This window comes from Sus scrofa, chromosome X (assembly GCF_054392235.1).
Source record: "Sus scrofa isolate SSC_HxYL_T2T_F1_AM1 chromosome X, Sscrofa_HxYL_maternal_Yorkshire_Landrace_v2.0, whole genome shotgun sequence".
Classification (NCBI taxonomy): Eukaryota; Metazoa; Chordata; class Mammalia; order Artiodactyla; family Suidae; genus Sus; species Sus scrofa.
The window spans coordinates 69,931,849-69,944,667 of NC_139401.1; the positions used below are offsets into that span (position 1 = coordinate 69,931,849).

The following is a 12,819-nucleotide window of genomic DNA, read 5'->3' on the forward strand; positions in this document are numbered from 1 at the left end:
AAAATAAACCCATGGGACCTCATCAAACTGAAAAGCTTTTGCACAGCAAAGGAAACCCAAAAGAAAACAAAAAGACAACTTACAGAATGGGAGAAAATGGTTTCAAATGATGCAACTGACAAGGGCTTAATCTCTAGAATATAGAAACAACTTATACAACCCAACAGCAAAAAAACCAATCAATCAATGGAAAAATGGGCAAAAACCTGAATAGACATTTCTCCAAAGAAGATATATATACAGATGGCCAACAAACACATGAAAAAATGCTCAACATCGCTGGTTATAAGAGAAATGCAAATCAAAACTACCATGAGATATCACCTCACACCAGTCAGAATGGCCATCATTAATAAATCCACAAATAACAAGGGCTGGAAGGGCTGAGGAGAAAAGGGAACCCTCCTGCACTGCTGGTGGGAATGTAAACTGGTACAGCCACTATGGAGAACAGTTTGGAGATACCTTAGAAATCTATACATAGAACTTCCATATGACCCCACAATCCCACTCTTGGGCATCTATCCAGACAAAACTCTACTTAAAAGAGACACGTGCACCCGCATGTTCACTGCAGCACTATTCACAATAGCCGGGACATGGAAACAACCCAAATGTCCATCGAGAGATGATTGGATTCGGAAGAGTGGTATATATACACAATGGAATACTACTCAGCCATAAAAGAGAATGACATCATGCCATTTGCAGCAACATGGATGGAACTAGAGAATCTCATCCTGAGTGAAATGAGCCAGAAAGACAAAGGCAAATACCATATGATATCACTTATAACTGGAATCTAATATCCAGCACAAATGACCATTTCCTCAGAAAAGAAAATCATGGACTTGGAGAAGAGACTTGGGGTTGCCTGATGGGAGGGGGAGGGAGTGGGAGGGATCGGGAGCTTGGGCTTATCAGACACAACTTAGAATAGATTTACAAGGAGATCCTGCTGAATAGCATTGAGAACTTTGTCTAGATACTCATCTTGCAACAGAAGAAAAGGTGGGGGAAAAACTGTAATTGTAATGTATACATGTAAGGATAACCTGACCCCCTTGCTGTACAGTGGGAAAATAAAAAAAATTATTAAAAAAAAACAACATACTGTTCAGTACTAATGGGTCATGAGACCTGGTGCTAAGTAAAAGCACACACATGCTATATTCAATGGACATACTGCATCACAGTACCCAATTAAGACGACTTAAGGAACTAAAATAAACGGTTAACAACACACTTTTAAAAACTGAATTCTGAAATTCAAATGCTTGTGTGAATGTCCCAATTTAAAAATAAGCCATATCTATTGTGTCTGGAAGAAATAATCTCTTTTTAAAAATGGAAAGGGATGGTAGCAAGTAGTAATCAAGGTAACCTACTATCAACCAACTACTAAAGTATCTTGAGCATTGTCACCTTTTGGATGGGTTCATAGAAGCTCCAAAACTCAATATTATTCTATAGTAGAACGTGCCAATTTAAAAAATCATAGGTATCAACATAAAAAATGTGTCATGCTGAAAAGGGCAAGCATTACTGTTTGGAACAGAATTTCTTCATTAAGAAACTCGAATAGATGAGAATTAATGACATGTGAGCCTTGTCAATAAAGAAAACGTCAGCTCAATAATAATACCATCACCAAAATGAAAAAAAATACTTAAAATACAGATACAAATAAACAAAAAAGGCCAAATCACAAAGAACTGCTGAATTTGAGGTCAGCATATAAAGTACCACTGTAAATGTAGTTACCAAAAGTGTTGGGAATTCTTCACATACAGAATGTTTAATAAAAACTGTATAGCATTGTTGCAGACAAATAAAAGGTTGATTACCAGATAGCCTTTTTATTCTATGAGTAGCAGGGTGGAACTCAGCTCTGTGAAAAGGGAAAGAGAAATACTGGGTTCTAGTCTTGGCTGTAATGTTAACTAGTTATATAAATTTGGCCAATTTAACCTTTTGTGCCTGAGGATCTCCATCAATATTAGAGTACTGGATTAACCTATCTACAAGATACCTTTCCAGTTCTATGAATCTGTGACTGTAAGTAAGATAAGCTATATGACATTACAATATTAAGTCAGAAAAAAAGTTTAAGAAACAACATGAATAACCAGGATGTAAGCTTAGAAGTTGTACTTTTTTTTTTTTACTGCTGCTTCACTCATGCACTTCTTTTATGACTATCTTATTATTTCTGAATAGAAATATAAAGCATTCCTCTTCAAAAACAGGGCAGGCTTGATGTTTCACTGCCTTTACTTATTGCCTGATACCTCTCAACACCCACACAATTTGTTGATTTTTTTCATTACTGGCCTATCAGAGAATGCTACCAAGGCCTCAGTCCCTGATAATACTATGGATAGCAATCATCTATGAGACTATTAAATATCTGCATGGCAATGTTAGTTTAGCTTCACTTATATTCTTCTATCTTTACCATTTGAAAAGAACAGCAGAAAAAAAAAAACCTGAAAGGATTCAGAAATGTCCCTTATTTGTCTAATCTCTTGGCAGGAAGTCTGCAGCTCACAAACAATTCTGACAACTACAACCCTCTAAAACAGTTAAATCGAAAGAATATTAAGAATGTCAACAAATCAACGGATGGAGACCAAGCCAAATTCTGCCAATTCACAACATCAAGTTAGTTAAAAAAGGAAACCATTATAATAGTATTTCAACTCACTCAAGTACTCTAGACAGTGAATTTAATCTTCAATTACCCATTTCATGTTCTTTTACTAGCAAGCTACGTCACTAAATCAGAATTTGGTGGTATCCACACTAACTCAACTCTAACTTCTCATTACTCCCAAGAAGTCAAAAATGACTCAAAAAACCCAAAAAATTCACGCATTATTTTAAAAAGATACTAAGGTAAAAATAACTGATTACTGGGAATTTTGGTGTTAATTGGTAAATTAAGTACTACCTTTTAAGATGTAAGTTTTACAGCAAAAATCAACTATTTAAAAAAGAACGAAACCAATTTTTAAAATTAAAATCACTTGGACAAAAAGGAAAATATTATCCACACAAATGACTGTTATATTATTTCACGAAAATAATTTTGCGTTACAGAACCAAACATGTTGACAACTGTGCTTCCTGAACAGTGATCCTGTCTAGTAATGATGACAAAGGTGACCATATATCCACAGTTTGTCCAGGTAAGTAGCATTCTACAACTGCTGTCCTGTAATAATTATTAATATGGCCCTCTTTCACTCTTAAACGTGTCCCAGTTTGGATAAATTATATGGTCACCTTAGATGTAATTTACACTAACGGGAACTTTGGTCAATAAAAAAAGAAAACTAATTAAGAGTTAAATCCTTTCTTCATACAGTCAATGGAAAGCAAGAGGAAAGAGACCATTTTTCATGCCAGAAAAATATAAAAACACTGAACACAAATATCTCCTTTCCCCCACAGAAAGTGTCACATTCATCACATCCAAACATAATAGCAGTTCAACACATAGTTGTAAAATTACTGTAAGAGGCCCACAAATCCACATACACTCCACGCACTGTCTACAGATATATGTCTCACACATATGCAGGTGCTTTACAACTAATGAAATTAGAACCTTGGGTTGAAGCAATAAAATACGAGAACATCTATAGCAAAAATAAGCATATATTTCAGGAGCAAAACCACAAATTCACAAATATATTCCCCAATCCTTCAAAATTACTAAAATTTTAATATCTAAAATGAATTGCTTGATTATCTGGGAAACCTCCATATTCAAGGTTGAGAAAAAATAACAAAGGAAAAAACAGATACAGAAGTATTATTGCTTTCTTACACTGGTTATCAAAATATCAAAGGATAATATAAACCAGACACTTTTTGAAATCAGTGAGCCATAAGATTTTGGAAATGTCTGTGTTACACAGAATTGTTAAGGAATTGAGCTTACAAAGGAAAAACACATCCCAGTCCTAGGTAGTGGTCCAAAATTCTAGCACCTCATTGGTTTGGATTTGACTAATGACTTTTCACTTTGATTTGTTATCCACTCTATGGTAAATCAAGGGAACAAAAGGTTGGTGAATGGTTTGTGGAAGCTATTTCCCAATTGGCTAGAGTCATGGAAAAAGTAATACACACATTATAATTCCATAAATGCGGATGTCCCATTTGATCTACTGTATTATTTAAAGCCTCACTATATGTTCACTAACCTGAAAGAATATATCCAACCAGCATAACATTTCTAGATTATCATTCCATTGTTAAGCTATTTCTTAAAGCCATTTGATTTTAAATTGTTTATCAAATTATATCAAAAGCAGTAATAGCTGAAAAAGGAACCCTGCCAGACGAAAAGAGGGTGTAACTGCTAAGTAGGTCTCACCTGCTTCATAAAGCAAATTTCCTTTAAGTGTTAACAAAAGTTTTTGATGCAACATAACCTACAGGTTTTTTTTAAATCACAACCTTTCATTTTCTTTGCATTTCCAATATCATCAGATAACAATTAAATCTAGAGATATAAGAGTTTAGTGACTTTGGCATATGACAGACCTGAGTTAAAATGGGGGCTCTACCACTTATTAGCTACTTAATTGAGGACAAATTACCTAATCTCTAAGTCTCAGTTACCTCTGTAAAATAGGTAATATTCTCATGAAGCCTCACTGTAAGGATTACCAAATCATGCATGTGAAGCACAGAACCTAGTATATAAGTAGTCAGTACAAATTAGTTATGAGTCTAGGCTAACTACTCATACCAGGTTGCCTGGAAAAATCCAGGTTTGCAACTGTTGTCCAGGCATAATTATTAATAATGTCCCTTTTGCTCTTAAAAACATCCTAGTTAGGGCAATAAATTATGCAGTTACCTTAATGATGATGAAAGGAGTTAATACTAATTAAAGTACTATATATCAATTATGACTTTGGGTATCTCAAAGGAAAAAAATCGAATACCACACAAAATATGAGATTATATTCTTGTAATATAGTCTGATGGTTCATTTAATTATTCAATAAACATTCAAACACTATTTATTTGTACACATCCCATTCCAACACTGATTTAAGGCAGTAAGTTTCTATCTCGTTCTTTCTCTTCTATACAGGTATTGGTAAACCTCACACATTATTTTAAAAGATGAAAATTCAGATAGAGCACTAGTGAGTTTCAGCTACTCAGGAACACTACTCTTTGAATACCCAGTGAAAAACACTCATTCTGATTATGAAGAATGCCCAACACCAACTAACATGTATCAAATAAGCCCATCCAATTACAGGGCCTGCAAAACAGAATAAATTATTTTTAAACATGCATTCTACACATAAATTATCAGGAGACGCAACAAAAAATAAATTACCTGACTGTTATGACATAGTATTGTAATACAATAAACTGGATTTTAGTTTTCTTCACTCTCTGCTCTAGAAAAAAAAAGAATCCATTATTCTTCCTCTTTGATAAGATAGACATTTTCTTTGAAACAGACACATCCTAAAAAATACATATTCTATATATTTTTAGATACACACACATACATACATACACATACCATAACCCAACCTAATTCAACATCAATATTAGGATATTTGGGGAGACTGAGGTCAGAGGGATATGTTAGATATAAGACTTCCTTTAAAGGTTGAGAGCCAATCTACATTTGATATAAACTTGATTAAAATAGGCTTTTCCTTATCATAACAGTAATTATTTTCGGATACTCATGGTTACTTTCAAGAACTTATTTGGCACACTACACTAGCCTAAGGTAGAAACTAAAGTATGAAAGATTATCCGGACATCTTAGGCTAAAGAATGAAGCATTTTTTTCAGTAAAAGAGTATACTAAATGAAATTTTAAAAAAATTTTAGATTAGTCTTCCTGGGCACTTTATTTTTACAACTTAGAAAACTGATTTTTGGAGAGCGTTAACTGTGCCTGCCTGCTCTCAAGTCATCCAGGACGGACATAATGTACCTGATGGGGTGATATGAGTGTTCTTTAATCACAAAGAATCAAAGAAATGATTTGTAGTAGTACGTTTATTTCTTCCTCCCTTCAATCATCCAAAGCCACTGCGGTTAATTCTGATTCAGGAAATGCGGGCTCCTTATATCCAGCAAAAAATTACTATGGGGCCTTGCAAATAATGGATCACAATGTGATATAAATGCTTCCTCTTGCCCCAAAACGAAAGAATGACCTAAATAAGAAGCCTGCTAGGCCTCAGATTCTCGGACTAACCTGTGGAATAAGTATGGTGAAACTGTCTAGGGAAGGAACGTGGCTGTCTCCTCCATCTTGAAATTAATCAGCATAAGGGAAAAAGGGACTGAGCATTCAGGAAGCAGAAGCCCAACCGGTTAATACTAGTTACTAAAGCTATGGCGTACGTGGCAGGTACCGCCCGCAGAAGCCGAGACCCTTAGGCCTCTTTTTTTTTGGGGGGGGGAGGGGTTGAGTTGTTGGCGGATCGAAAGGAAATTAACTTCAAAATCATTTGGCCCAATTCCCACACTCACTCAGGGAAAAACAACAAACACGCAACGGCTTTTCCCTCCCTTTTGGGGGGAATGCTTGCAGTGATATCTGGCAAAGGATACGCCAGGGTTATTTGAGCAAAGGAGTAAACCACATTTGCTTCAGATCCTCAGGGAAGATGGCATCACGGCCCCAGGGGGCGTCTAATTGATAGTGCCCTACAGAAGGGCTCAAAATGGGGTTTTGCAAATCCTGAGAAATCTAAAGGCCCAAGAGCTCTCACATCTAACTTAGAGCAGGCTGATTTTTTGCCCCCATTTCCTAAATCCAAGCCCGCCATGTAAAAGGGAGGGGGGGAAAGAGGCGAGGTAAGTCTCCAGAGGACCGAAGAGAGAAAAACCTGAGACGATCAAAGATTTTCACGCCTAAGGCCAACACTCGAAAATCGCCTCCCCCAAATTCTTAAGGTTCTGAAGGGCTCAGGCTGAGGCTCGCGAGGCCACGGAGAGGAAGTACTACCCATCTCCTTCCCCTTCTTCAAAGAGCCGGTTGACTATACACCCAACTAAAATGGCAGCGGCGACTACGCCACGGAGCCCCCCACTGCAACCGGCGCCTGGGGTCCGCAGGCGGCGCTGAGCCTCCGCCACGATGCGCCACTCAGACCATTTTGAGAGAACGCGGCAGTCACAGCTCCGCTGTCTTCTCGCTCTCCATCCATTTCTCGGAGGACTCACTTACTCGATTTTAGTGTCGTGATCCGACTCGGTCGGTTCGGCCGCCGCCGCCGCCGCCGCCGCCGCCGCCGCCGCCGCCGGGGCTCCTGGGCGCCTCCCCTGCCGCCGCTCTCAAGCCCGCCTCCGATGAGTCGCTGGTTGAGACCCGCCTCTAACCCAGCGCCTGCTCGCAGACGTTGCTCAGGCAGCCATTATCTTCCCCATTGTTACCAAGCAGCGACAGGAAACGCCCGCCCACAACAGGAAGTGATGATGCCGCGTCTAGCCCCGCAGCCCCACTCCCAGCCTGTTAGCCAATCCCCGGCGATTCCTCGAAAAGGCTCGGTGGGAGGAGGAGAGGGACCGCTGACGACGCGGCAAGGCGGGCCACCGCCTGGAAAAGGAAAGCTGCTGTGACGCCCACCATGTGACAAGCCACACCCTCCTCCGCCATTTTGAATTGTGGCGAGAAATTCACGTTCTGAGAATTGTGGGAACCTTTGCTTTCCCATTTTGAAAGCTGGAGGACGTCACCATCTGATTGCTGGAAGCCCTTTTCCGAGAGTGAGAAATGTGGTGTTAGTCTAACCTGACGTCGATTCACAGAATTAGTCCGGGCCTGTTAATACAGCGTCCTACTTTTATTCGACATATATTTATCGAGCGTAAACTGTGTCAAGCACTGTTAGAGATGTTGGGATACAGCGGAAATTAAAGCAGGCCAAAATCCCAGTTTTCGTGGGTCTACTTGGGGAAGGGACAATAGTTACTATATATGTATATGTTACATATGTATAAATGCTAAGGAGAAAAAGCGAGGGACAGTGGTGGGAGAGTGTCACGACAAACAGGAATTTGCGGTTTTAAAAAGAGTGGTCAGAGGTGGCCTCGGATGGTAATTCTGAAATACTTGAAAGGGGGCGGTAATTGTAAAAGGGTGGGAAAATCTGATAACGTTGGAATTTAAGGGCGGTTAAGGAAAGACTTTTCTTGGATACTAATGCCTGAATTGGAATCTAGGGAATAAACTATCCCGCTTCCAACTCCCGCTTTCACAGTTAAAAACAACCGTACCCAGGTCTTTAGGGTGTTTCCATGTTTCTTGTCCCATTTTTCTGTTTTCTTTGTTTTCAGGTAACACTCCAGCTACACTGGCTTTCTCACTACTCTTCCAGCAAACTAAACTTGTTCCGACCTCTACAACTTTATATAGGCTGGAATTTTTCCCTTAATATCTTTGCTCTCATCATCCGAGCCTTTTCTCAATTGTCATTTCCCTAGGGGACACTTCCTTAACCACCCCACCTGAAATTACAACTTCCCTTACCTGCTAAATTTTCTTTAAAGCATTTTGAAATAAATATTTGAAAATATTTGTTTACCTCAACCATTTAAGAACAGTAAACCCCTTTGTTTTGTTCACTGTTTATATCCCCAGTGAGCTCATAGTAGCCCTCAAATATTTTTTGAGACCGTACAGGCCTCAGCATGATGGCCATTTCATCAGCCAGGAATATAAGTGTATTTCACTCCAAGCAGTTAACAACAATATCCCTCATACTTCCCTGCTCAACTTTTCAACAGTCTTGATATTGTCATTTTTAACAGTAGAGGAATATAATTTAGGTGCTGTGTCTCTACTCAGCTTTTGTCTTATGTTCTATAATCATACAATAGAACTTTTACCTAGAATGTGTAAAATGAATTCTTCAGTGGCCAGCAATTGCTCCTAACCTGATACTCAGATTATGGCAGTAGCATTAACCTCTCCTTGACATATTCTTAAGGCAAATGTGTCTTAATGTAAAATATAAAATCATAAAAGAAGTAGAAGAAAATGGAGTTCCCTGGTGACTCAGCAGGTTGAGGAACAAGCGTTGTCATTGTTGTGGTTAGGATTCAATCCCTGGACCAGGGACTTGTGCATGCTGTGTGTGCAGCAAAAAAAAAAAAAAAAAAAGTAGAAGAAAACGTAAGTGAATATGTCCATAGTTCTTTGGGGACGTGGAAGGACTTTCTTAGGCATGACACAAAATCCATAAGAGGAATTTCTGTCAAATAGAACTTCATAAAAAAAGTAAAGCTTCTGAATGTCAAAACACAAGGTTAATAAAATTAAAAGGCAAATAATAAACTGAAAAAAAATTTCAGCATGACATATGACAGCTAAGGGGTAGTTCTGGTTTATAATAACATTAAAATAAATGACAAATTGGTGAAAATGCTACATATATGATAACATGATAAGCATGTATGGCTAATATCACTACAGCAAGTCCCCAGTTTACAATGGTTGGACATACAATATTTTTACTTTACCATGATGCAAAAGTGATATGCATTCAGTAGAAACTGTACCTCAAATTTTGAATTTTGCTGCAAATGGCATTATTTCATTCTTTTTATGGCTGAGTAGTATTCCATTACATTTATGTACCATGTCTTAATCCATTCATCTGTCCATGGATGTTTAGGTTGCTTCCATGTCTTGGCTATTGTGAATAGTTTCTACAGGCTAGCTCTACACAGAATGATACTTTCTAGTGATGCTGGGCATCAGCAAGGAGTTGCAGTTCCCAGGTGGCTACATCAAGAGGGTAAACAACCAAGACACTGGTAACAATTCTGTACCCACACGACCATTCTGTTTTTCAGTACAGTAGTCAACAAATTACATGAGATACTCATCATTTCCTTATAAAATAGGCTTTGTGTTAGATGATTTTGCCCAACTGTAGGCTAATTTAATTGTTCTGAGCATGTTTGAGGTAGGCTAGGCTAAACTATGGTGTTTGGCAGGTTAGGTGTATTAAATGTATTTTCCACTTAGGATATTTTCAACATATGATGGATTTCTTAGAATGGAACCCCTTTGTAAATCGAGGAAGATCCGTAGTCTAAAATTTTTTATAAAAATTGGGGTTTTTTATTCGTTTATTTTTAATTTTATTTTATTTTTTGTCTTTTTTAGGGCCATACCCCAGGCATATGGAAATTCCCAGGCATATGGAAATTCCCAGGCTAGGGGTCGAATCAGAGCCACAGCTGTTGGCTTGTGCCACAGCCACAGCTACACCAGATCCAAATTGTGTCTGTGACCTACACCACAGCCCATGGCAATGCCAGATACTTAACCCACTGAGTGAGGCCGGGGATCAAACCAGCATCCTTATGGATACTTAGATGGGTTGTTACTGCTGAGCCACAACGGGAACTCAGTATAAAATTTTTTTTTTAAAGATAAATACCTCGATTTTAAAATGTGCAAAGGATATGAATAGATAATTCAAAGAAGGAGAAAACATTTGTCTAATAAGCATATGATAATATGTTCAACCTCACTAGTAATCAGAAATAAAAATAAAGGCAGTGATATCTCTTTTTTGCCTATCAGAATATCAAAGATTAAAAATTTGGCAGTATTAAGTGTTGATGAAGACGCTATGAAATGGGCACATTTATATGCTACTGGTACAAATTGATAAAGACTTTTAAGGTAATTTGGCAACATGTATCAAAAGCCTCAATATTTATATTGTTTGACCAACAAGTCCACACACAGAAGTTCATTTTAAGGAAAATAAGTATACAAATCTGCAAAAATACAGTGTAATAAATGTACAAAGATGTTCATCATAGTGAGGTGTGTAATACTGAAATACTGAAAATGAGAAAAATATAACTATTAACAATAATTATTTTACAGTACAACCACCTAATGGATTCCTACATAGCCATTAGAAATAAGTTGTTAGATCTGGAAATATGTTTTAATTTAAAAAGCAATTTATAAAATAGCACATATTATTCTATTTTTATATTAAAAAGATCCATGTGAATATACATACAGAAAGTCTAGATGGTTATCCAAATAAGATATGAAAGAATTATTAGTCATTTTGACTTTCTTCTTTACCTCTTTCTATACTGTCTTGAATATTTACTATATACATGTATTACTTGGTATTGGGATATTTTTATTTTAAAAGAAAAGTCTCAACCTAAAAAAACAAAGAGTATCTCCCCATCTACTTATTCTTCCATGTTTCAACTAGTATACTCTCCCTCTCTCCCTTCTTTTCTTTCTCTCTCTCTTCCATGTATTCTTTCATGCTCTTTTCTAAGTAAGGAGTTGCTTACTTCTGGTATCTAGGAAATGACTTCATCTCAAAACAGTTTGTCCCATGATGGCCTTCAGTGCCACCCTAGAACCCAAGGAAGCAACTATTGAATACTTCTCATGGAGTTTCCCTCCAGCCTAACTGCGTTTCTCTCCCATGTGCTTTTTACATAGGTATGATGTTCGGATGATTTTTAGCCCTTCCTGGTGAAATGTCCCTTCACAGGAAAAAAAAATACTCCAACTTTCCTTCTGCTCATTTATTCAACAAAATAAATTGATCATCTGCTATATGATGATCATGTGCTGTGGATCGATCATCTACTATATTCCCAGCTAGTGGCTGGAAATAGATCAGTAGACCACAGACAAGGAGATCCTGCCCTTGTGGCAAGACAGATATTGACCAAATACTTAAAGATGTAATGAACATTACAAAGACATATGGGTACAATGGGGGAGTATATAAAAGAAACATTTAACCTAGATAAGTTGCCATTTTAAGCTGAGACTTGAGCTGAAGAAAGAATGAAGGTTAGGGAGACAAGGAAGATGAAGGAGGAGCCCTGAGAGAGGGAATAACCTGTACAAATTCCCTGGGATGAGAAAATGGAGCCTGGGGAACTGAAAGAATAGCTTATCTTCTCTAGAAGATCATTCTGTTTTCTTCGTATAACTCATCACATTGAAATTTATCTCATCTATTTGTTTATGTTATTTGTTGATTGCTCGTCTATGTTTATAGTCTGTCAGTCTTCCCACTGGCCCACTCTTATTGTAAAGTTTTGTGGGAACGGAGGCATTGCCCCACCCTTTCACCATTATATTTTCCAAGCCTAAGATATAAAATACATAATAGGCACTCATCAGTATTTCTAGAATAAGTCATTGAGTTATTTTATAGTTCAAATTGGATTTGGGGTCTTAAGAGCAATGGGAAATTTTTGAAGAGATCATTTTAAAAATGAGCTGTTGGGATTTCCCATTGTCGCTAAGCAGGTTAAGAATCTGACTGGTATCCATGAGGATGCAGGCTCTATCCCTGGTGTCTCTTAGTGGGTTAAAGGATCCAGCTTTGCATGAGCTGTGGTGTAGGTCACAGATGCGGCTTGCATCTGGCATTGCTGTGGCTGTGGCGTAGGCCAGCACCTGCAACTCTGATTCGACCCCTAGCCTGGGAACTTCCATATGCTGCATGTGTAGCCCTAAAAAGAAAGAAAAAGAAGAAAAGAAAGTATACATTGGTCTATCCTTTTTGAAGTAAATTTGGCATTATATCCCCAAAACCTTAAACATGTGCATGTCCTTTTACTTAGCAATTCTGCATTTAAAAATTTATCTTGAAATGATCACATAAGTGCACAAAGTTGTATATATATGAGTGCTCAGCATTGTTAATAATAATGAAAAACTAGAACTAATCAAAATACTCAGAATATGGTATTGGTTACAAAACTTATGGTACACTTGTACAGTGAAATGTATTTTGA

At 37.7% G+C, this 12,819-nt stretch overlaps 1 protein-coding gene across 6 annotated transcripts in view; it reads right to left on the reverse strand.

The window, feature by feature from the left end:
• The window catches only part of RLIM (ring finger protein, LIM domain interacting), a 194,702-nt gene that overhangs the window by 19,740 nt on the left and 162,143 nt on the right, over positions 1 to 12,819 (reverse strand). For 2 of the 6 annotated variants that reach the window (XM_003135188.6, XM_085008452.1), the window contains exons 1-2: positions 7,235 to 7,453; positions 5,372 to 5,435 (exon numbers count right to left, since the gene is read on the reverse strand). The exons of 1 other annotated variant lie outside the window; for it this stretch is intronic. The gene's annotated coding sequence lies outside the window, so the exon portion shown is untranslated. Of the gene's footprint in view, positions 1 to 5,371; positions 5,436 to 6,256; positions 7,454 to 12,819 lie in introns of those variants that run through there. 3 more of the 6 variants (XM_003360370.5, XM_021080456.2, XM_085008450.1) reach the window with 2 other exon arrangements.